The sequence below is a fragment of the Lygodium microphyllum genome, chromosome 11 (assembly GCF_053477565.2).
Source record: "Lygodium microphyllum isolate KBCC chromosome 11, Lygodium_microphyllum_v1.1.10, whole genome shotgun sequence".
Taxonomy (NCBI): domain Eukaryota; kingdom Viridiplantae; phylum Streptophyta; class Polypodiopsida; order Schizaeales; family Lygodiaceae; genus Lygodium; species Lygodium microphyllum.
In genome coordinates this window covers 140,451,047-140,460,241 of record NC_141145.1, presented here as the reverse complement: position 1 = coordinate 140,460,241, position 9,195 = coordinate 140,451,047, and positions in this window count along the sequence as shown.

Here is a 9,195-nt window from a genome sequence, read left to right as displayed (position 1 = left end):
CCTAGAATGCATTATCTTTTAAGTCTATCATTGGCACAACAACATGCCTTTTAACTCCTTCCTAGAATGTATCTACTCCTAAAGCTCCAAGGGCATGACTAGGTGTTAGGTTGGGCATGACAATCCTAGGCTAGGAAACTTGCAAGTGAAAGTCTCCCGACAAATCTTAATCCTATTGGGGTCACTAAAGCTAAAGTACTAAACATTCCCATAGAATGTTAGCCTAACTCCACTAGTTGATCTTAATGTTTCAATTGTGCTTACAAATGCTTGATTTTCCATACTTATGTTAAAGCGATCACCAATGATTGTTCTTCTTGCAATAATAATGACAACACATAAAATGTATATGCATTAGCATCTTCTTCTACAAATAAGCAAGGTGTAGTAGGAAAAATCTGATAAGACTTAGTGGGTTGGCCAATACTATAGAAATAATAGAAGCATTAGGATCAATATCATCCCTTGCATGTGCAATGCAAGCATCCATCAAATCACCCTCTATCATATGCTCTATTTCAGGCTATTTGTGCAAATAGGCTACATGAGCCTTATTACACACCTGATACAACGAAGCAAGTTTATCCCAAGCATTTTGACCATTGTGCATGATTGAATATGCAAAATAACTTATGTCTTGCACAAGAGTGCAATGTGTATGGGCATCTCTCCTATCCTATCTCAATTGATAAGTGATGGGAGATGTAGTAGGGCTAGAGCAAAAGATCCACTTGTGACAATGAAGGCACTAGATGAGAACCTGCAACATTTTGTGCACTAGGGCCTACAAGCCTAACCTTTGAACTAGATACATAACCCCAAAGTTGTTTGGCAACCAAAACATACTTCATCATTTATGCCCACATCAAATTATTTGTGCCTTCCAATTTTTCGGAGTCCCCAAATATATGTAACAAGTCATTTTGGCCTACCTTTGCTTGCTACATACAATTGAATCTTCACAATAACAATTACTAAATCATGCTTAATAATCCAATCTTGTAATTTTTTTATAATCTCTATTTGATGCTTGGGATCAAGGCACTTTCCCACTTTTGTGCTCTTAGGGTAATCAATTTTGGGTGCTAATATATCACTTTTTCATCAATTATAATTGAGAATTGTAATCCTCTAATCATGATCTTGGCTACCTCTCTCTTGGTTCTCTTTTCAATACTCTTCTTGCTAAATTGAAATCATTTCATGATTTATGGTCCAAGTAATCTTACACTTACTCTCAGTATGTACTCTTGTCATAACATTCAAAGGTACTTGGGCTTGGATCCTCACAAAAAAACTCTCGACTCCAGATAGACTCAATGGAAAATGAAACAGTTGCGGATCAAGGAGCTTGAGTTTTCCTAAATGCATTTCTACACCGTGAATCCAACGCAAGCATTAGTTTGTCAATCAAAGTCTGTTTTGATCCTCCATTTAATGGCCGCAAGGTTTGGCATTATGAAACAGCTCTATCAGACCCGAAAGCTGAAAACCATGTGACAGAGGCCAGGGTGATATATTTCAGCGCTAGAAAGTCACTCCTCTTGTCAAATCAAAGTGTGAAAAGACCAAAATTATCTAGATAAGTTATTAGTAAGTTAAGCTTGATTAAGAAGGAAACAAACCAAAAAATGAAACAACATTTAGGGTAAGGGGATGCATTCTTTTTTATGCCTTCTCCATCCCCCAAAAAATGGCACTTTTCAACCTGCAATCATTCTCTTCTCCCTCCTGGGCATTGGATCTACCAATTTTTCACTCTCCATTGCTCTAATGTACGTGAGAAATGATATAATATTCAACAAGATCAAATTTCAATGTTTCTCCTTTCGCCATAAACGTGGTTCATATGGATTGAGAGAATGAGGAGGAATGGGTGCCAATTTGCAACAAAATATGAGGGATAGATCAAGAAAGCACCAAGGAAGTATCAATGGTTGTAAATGAGTATCAATAGCTTCTCCTTTTGAAAATACAATGAAATGCATAAGTGATTTTATGTGTAAGTGGGTTTCCTCATGGTTTTATGATGCATATTGGTTTCCTATGGTTGAAATTGGTTACTAGTGTTTGAAAATAATTCATTCTATTAGAATCAAAATGAAGTCTTAATCGTTTATATACTTTATTCAAAACACCACAACATGTAAAAGTGTGATTTTATATTAAATCCTCAATTTTATGAGTTCTGTCATGGCAGATGATGTTTCCATGGAGGAAAATGAAAAGTAATAATGAATTTCAATATTCTTAAGTGTTTCACATCAAAATATAAAAAAACCAAAATTTTAATTATAAATAATTATAAAAATAAAAAATAATTTTGATCAAGAAAAAATTATATATTGCACATAAAAATTTATGAAAAATTAGGACCATGTTTGTGCAAGTATAATGGAGGTAGGGTATAAGGATTTGCCTCAACTTACCCTCATTTATATGTTTTAGTGCGTATTTATTGCTTACATTTGAAGAAACATGCATGGAAATACCTCTTAACCTACCCATTGTAAGCAAGACCCTAAACGATAAGAAGGGGGTTTTATGTATTGAATATGATTCAAAATCTTTTTTTTTTTTGCACTTTTTATATAGGTTTCAATCTTATTTCAAGTATTAAGAGATTCATTGGCACGAAGTAATCCAATACTACCTTATCATCATAGCAAAGTCGTTAATAAAACAAAATCATGGAAAAAATGTTTGAGCATATTCACAATGCTGATTTCATTTTAGTAAAATGTTTGTTTACTCAAAGTCATCCACTTTGCATTGCATTACATCAGCGTGGTATAAAGAGAACTATGTCTTGGATGCATAGCACTTGGTTTTAAACTATTGAACCACAATGAGTGTGAGGCTCCCTACGATGTAGGTTTAGTATAATCATTTCCTTGGGGACTGATTTAGTGAGGAATATGCTATCTCCTAGAATAAATATTATGAAGAGTGAACTTTGTGCATATGTGTTATATGTTGAGACGGCACATCTTGGAGCCAATCCCTGAAATGTAGGAGAGCTATAATGGGGCCACAACAATAAGTTGGGGGTGCTCCTTTGTTTGTGTTACGAGGTGCTAGCCACCTATATGTTTGGGTACTCCATTTGCTTGAAGTCAGGAAGGGCACCACATTAAATTACAATCTAGAGATTGTATCTACAAACACATTCTTTCAATAAATCAATTCATAGTATCTATACACTCCTGGCCGCAAGGCCGTGGGGTTGTTTGGGTATGTATAAGAGGCTTGATTAGAACCCTAGAGCTAGTGTGAGGCCTATTTTTTGTCCCCATAGGTGGTGCATTTGCCAAGAGATCCAATAAGTGGTGGTCCTTGAACCTTGGTTAGTTAGGGACTCGTTAGTTAGCTTATGCTAAGAGCATCAAGATAGACCCATTATTTTCTGATAAACACCATCAAGCCGAGATCCAAAAACAAAGAAGAGCCGAAAGGGCTAGATGGCAAGCTGAAATCCTTAGGAGGTATTCCCCTCAACGTAGTAGCCTGACATCCCTATGAGGGAGAGGTCTTAGTGACCCTAGTGCCACAAACAATCCATTAGGTGGAGAAGGAAGCTCTAGTGTGTTGGGGATAAAGGCGCCTCTGCCTAGTCGCCCGTGGATTACTACACTAACAGTACCAACCACTGCACACTGCAGATGGCGAGCGCACGTCACAGACACTTATTCTTTATTCTTTTAGTGACAGTTTGAATAAAGAAAGGCCCAACCACACATTGTGGTTGTTGGAGTTCCCATTTATTGTCTCTCTCTTTCTTGCTCTTGCTCTCCTGCCATAGCTCTCGCTTGCAAGCTTCGATCCTTCTCACCTTTCAACTGGTATCAGAGCAGATCCTTCGCGAGCGCTTCTCGGCCTTCCCCGGCATCTACACGAGGTATGAGAGCTTGCTTCTCACTCAGTTCTCAGCCATTCTTTAACATGAACAACAAGGTTTCATGAAGAGGCAGCCATAGCTTCCATCATTGAAGCTTGTTCTCTTTACCTCTTGCTTGGGCTTGTCCTAGGCTTGTGTAGGCCTATTGTAGGCCTTCATTGGGCTCTTGCTTATTCCCTACCCACCCTGATTTAGCCCCTCAAAGTATAGCAACATGCTCACGTTTAATTTGCGTATGTTTTCAAAAATGGTTCAAAAATCACTCTTTTTGTCATATCTCAAGCATTCGGAACCTGATTCAGGCAAAATAAGAGTCTAAGTTGAGGTTTTTGCACGCTCAAGGACACAATGGTGATATCGAATTTGCCAAATTCTGATGACAGAATATTCTGCAACAGATTTCATGTCTAAGATAGCATGTTTTTGTATGCCTATGGCTTATGTGATGCTTCTACTGATGTCTATTGATACCAGATCACTTGTGAATGTTATGTCTCTTATGTGAGACACATTTGGAGTTGATTTAGCTCAGGCATTGACTGCTTTGAGCAATCCCAGATCTTGCCAAAACAAGGCAGCACTTATCTCTTGAAGTCTATGGTTACCGAGATTGATCACTTGATGCATATTGATACTCGAATGATGTCTACATGTATGGAGATACGATGTTAATGGATTGCCATAATTTTGGTACTGATTTGAGGCCTGAAATACTCAGTCTGGAGTAGTGAATGTTTGTTGTAAACAGTTGAGCTGAAGCTATTCTACTCATGTATACTTATGCCTATGCTATTCGGGTCATGTCTTAGAGATGTACATTGATGTATTGACCATCGAGGATTGGAAAAGAGTTCGACATTGCTTCTTAATCATTGGTTGAGCTTGAGCTCCACTTTCCACAGCATTTGGATATTTATATTGGATGTATCTTGGCACTTATCGGTCTATGCTTGACCGCTTTGGACATGCACTTATGCTCATGTCACCTACTGATGTCAGTTACATTGTTTGAGCTTAGATGCTACTGGAGCTTTACATGGGCTTGACATTCGATTGTCTGGAGCATATTTTGGAGATGTATTGGCTTGCCAGAGTTTATTTTGGGATATACTTGATGTCTATGGATGCTACATATGGATGTCACACTGCCTCCATGTCCAGGATGTCTCATTGATGCTTGATCTTGGATACTTGTTAATGGTGCTTATACATGCTTTGTTCGAGCTTTGTTGCTTGATATTTACAACCTTTGTGCCAGTGGGAGCATCTTTGGATGCTTGACAAACATTGAGCAGACGGTGTATTCTATTTGAGCTTTTGAGACTATTTGGGATTTCTTACCCTTTGGGATGATGCATAGTTCATATATCTTGGTTCCTTCTGATGCTTATAAGCTGACTCTTTGACTTGGGTCCCTTTCCTTGTGAGCTGACACCTACTTGTGTCAAGTCTTGGTAGTGGCAGGCACACTTTGCTCCATTGACTAGGGGGTGTGTCTACTCACTCGCAGATATTTCATGACATGTTCGGGTATTGGATTCATGCTTATCGACTGTCATATGCCTATCTTATGCTCGCATGATGTTGGTTATGGTCTTGGCAGTATATGATTGACTTGGGATCCGCTTCTGGCATAGTTAGCTCTCATTTACTGAAATCTGTCGTTTATTATAGCAAGCTGAAATCTGCAGATTTTGAGCACTTCTATGAGGGTAATGCTTACTATTTGATGTTATCTTGGTCATATTTGGTGGACAGGTGCTTCTCTTGGTAAAATCCACTCTTTCAGCCAGTTTTAGCAGTGGTTTTAGTGAATTTTTGCTAATTACAACAACCTGCAATTTTGCCTTTTTGCATTGATTTGGGACAGTATGGCTGGTCATCTGAAAGACACAACTCTCTTTAACATTACTAAATTGGATGGTACCAACTATGGGTATTGGAAGTCCCAAATATGGCACGTTTTGGTGCAGAAGTTACAGATTAAACCCTTGCATTTCAAAGGTGTCAAAACTAAGGATATGGATGATGATGTTTGGATGGAAGTTAATGAGCTATGCAAGTCTACCATTATTTTGTCACTCTCAGAAGAGGTCCATCATAATGTAGTTGAAGATGAGAATCAAAGTGCATGGGATTTATGGGAGAAGATTCAGGAGCTCTATGCACAACAGAGTCATGTGTCACAGATGTATTGGCTGAAGCAATTAATGGACCTTCGCATAAAGGAGGGGTCATCCCTAACATCTCGTTTCAGTCAGTTTCATGCTATCATGAAGAATCTGTTGTCACAAGGTATTGAGTTCAACGATAACTTGCACCCGTTACTTCTGCTTGGCACCCTTCCTAAATCATGGGATGTATTCCATACTGCCATATGCACAAACAAGCTTGATGGACTGAAAACCAAAGATGTTGAGAGTAATTTATTGACTGAGGAAATCAACAGGAGAAACAATGATACTTTCCGCTCTTCACATGCATTGACCCATAGAGGTGGCAGAAATGGCAGGCATGATAATGATCATAAGGGCAGGGACTCTCAGAAGTCCAAGTCCAAGTCACGTGGTCGTAGTAAGTCCCATGGACGGAAGTCTGATCTTACATGTCATTATTGTGGGAAATCAAGACATATTAGGCCGCAGTGCCATAAAATGTGCGATAATAAGCGCAAGAAAAATGGAAAGATAAAGTGCAGGAAAAGTCTTCTGAGTGCAATATAGTACCTGCAAAGTCTAGTGTGAAGATAGAAGAGGTTAATGTCACGCAAGCCACTGATTTAGATAACGATTACATACTTGCAACTTCTTCATCCGATGCCTCATAGACTTCTGAGATACACTCTATGTATGCGCAGTGCTGGCTCTTGGATTTGGGTGTGTCATTTCATGTGACACCCTATAGAGATTGGTTTCATACCTATCGTACTATGTCTAGTTCTGTGCGCCTTGGTGATGATAGGTCTCTTGACATTGTGGGCATTGAAGATGTTAGGCTACAGTTTCCTTCTGGCAGCTCTTTTATTTTGCATGAAGTACGCCATATACCTGTGTTGACTCGCAACCTTATGTCAACTGGACAGCTTGATGATGCAGGGTATTTTGTGTCTTTTGGAGACTCTGCATGGAAGATTACTCGTGATAGGCTTGTACGTGCAAGAGGTGCCAAGTCTAGCAACCTCTATCCCTTACTTGTATTTGGAACTACATTAGATCATGTTTTGTCTATGGGTTCTATTCCCCATGTATCCCTTTGGCATGCTCGTTTGGGGCATATGTCTCTTAAAGGCATGAAAATGCTTCGTGCTTTACAGTATCTTCCACCTTTTGACTCTTCGCATTTTGATTCTTGTGATCATTGTTTGTATGGCAGACAGACCAAAAATATGCATAAAAAGTCTGGTAAGAAACACATGGGTGATCCCTTGGCTCTTGTGCACTCAGATGTATGTGGGCCCATGCCCTGTCAGTCACTTGGTGGGGCTAAGTACTTTGTTACTTTCATAGATGATTACTCACGTAAGATTTGGGCTTATCCCATAAAGAGAAAATCCGATGTCTTAGACACATTTCAATGTTGGCTTGCATTGGCAAAAAACCAATCTGGGAAAAGGCTGAAATGCCTAAGATCAGATAATGGAGGTGAGTATGTATCACGTGTTTTTGAGCAATTATGTGATGAGCGGGGTATTAAGCGTTAGTTGACCGCCCCTTACATCCAACCCCAGAATGGTATGGCTGAACGCATGAATAGGACCATTTAGGAAAGGGTCCGTAGCATGCTTAGCCAGGTTGGCTTACCGCAGCACTTTTGGGCTGAGACAGTTACTACTACAATGCATCTCATTAACAGGTCGCCTAACAGTGGCATTGACTTTCAGGTTGCAGAGGAGGTATGGGCAAGCAAACCCCCCTCTTATGATCATTTGTGTGTCTTTGGCTGTGAGGCATTCTGCCATGTGCCCAAGGACAAACGCAATAAACTGGATCCTAAGAGTGTCAAATGCATTTTCATTGGCTATGGAGATGCAGGAGAGATGGGTTACCGTCTATGGGATCTGTAGGCGCAGAAAGTGATCCACAGCCATGATGTCATCTTTCATGAGGACAAAATGCATATGCAGCCTGAGAAAGTGGTTGAGGTACGCAAAGTTATCTTTCAGCAAGAACGACCTGCTCCCGTTCAACCCGCTTCAAACTCTCTCTCTCTCTTTTCCTTTTCTTATTCTCTCTCTTTTAAAATTTATATTTCCTCTATGTATTCCTCCCTCTCACTCTCTTCTTCTTCTCTCTCTCCTCCCTTCCCCGCTCTCTCAAAGTATGGCTTTTAAAAATATTTAATTAAAAATAAAATTTTAAAAAGGCTTTTAAAAATAATTCTTTCTCTCTCTTTGTCTTCTTATTCTTCTCTCTCCCCTCACTTTTCTTCTCTTTCTCTCTCTCTCTCTCTCTCTCATTTTTTCCCTTTTTATTCTCTTTTAAATTTTAAATTTTCTCTCTCTATAATTCTCTCTTTGTCTCTCTTCTTTTTCTATCTCTCCCCTCGCCCTCTCTCTTTCAAAGTATGGCTTTTAGAAATGTTTAATTAAAAGAGAAAGAAATTTTTAAAGATATTTTAAAATGTTTAATTAAAATAAGGAGAAACGAGAGAGAGAGAGAGAGAGAGAGAGAGACAGAGAGACAGAGAGAGACAGAGAGACAGAGAGAGAAACTTTTGATTTAAAAAAGGGGAGTTAGAGACATTTGAATTAAAAAGTTTTGATTTAAAAAAGGGAAGAAACTTTTGTTATATTAAAAGTTTGAATTGAAAAATTTACTTTATCTAAAAGAAGGGGAGAAGAGAGAGAAACTTTTGATTTAAAAAAGGAGAGAAAGAGACATTTGTGAAAAGTTTAATTTAATTAAAAAAGGGAGAGGAAAGAGAAAGAGAGAGAGCCTACATGTGAGAGAGAGAGAGAGAGGGTTTCAATTAAAAAGTAGAGGGGGAATAAAGAGGGAGTGATTAAACATGAGAGAAATGGGTTTTAATTAAAAAGAAGAGGTTAAATTGGGAAGGGGATAGGTTTGCGAAGCCCTTTGAAGGTTTGAGGCTTTTCTGAACCTGTAACCAAAATAATATAGTAGTATTTTCTTCTCTCCCCTCTTCTCTCTCTCTCTCTCGCTCCCCTTTTCTTCTCCTCCCCTCTCTCTGCTCTTTTCTTCTCTCCCCACTTCTTCTCTCTCTCTCTCTCTCTCTCTCTCTCTCTCTCTCTCTTAAATTTGATATTTCCTCTCTCTATAATTCTCTATGTGTTCCCT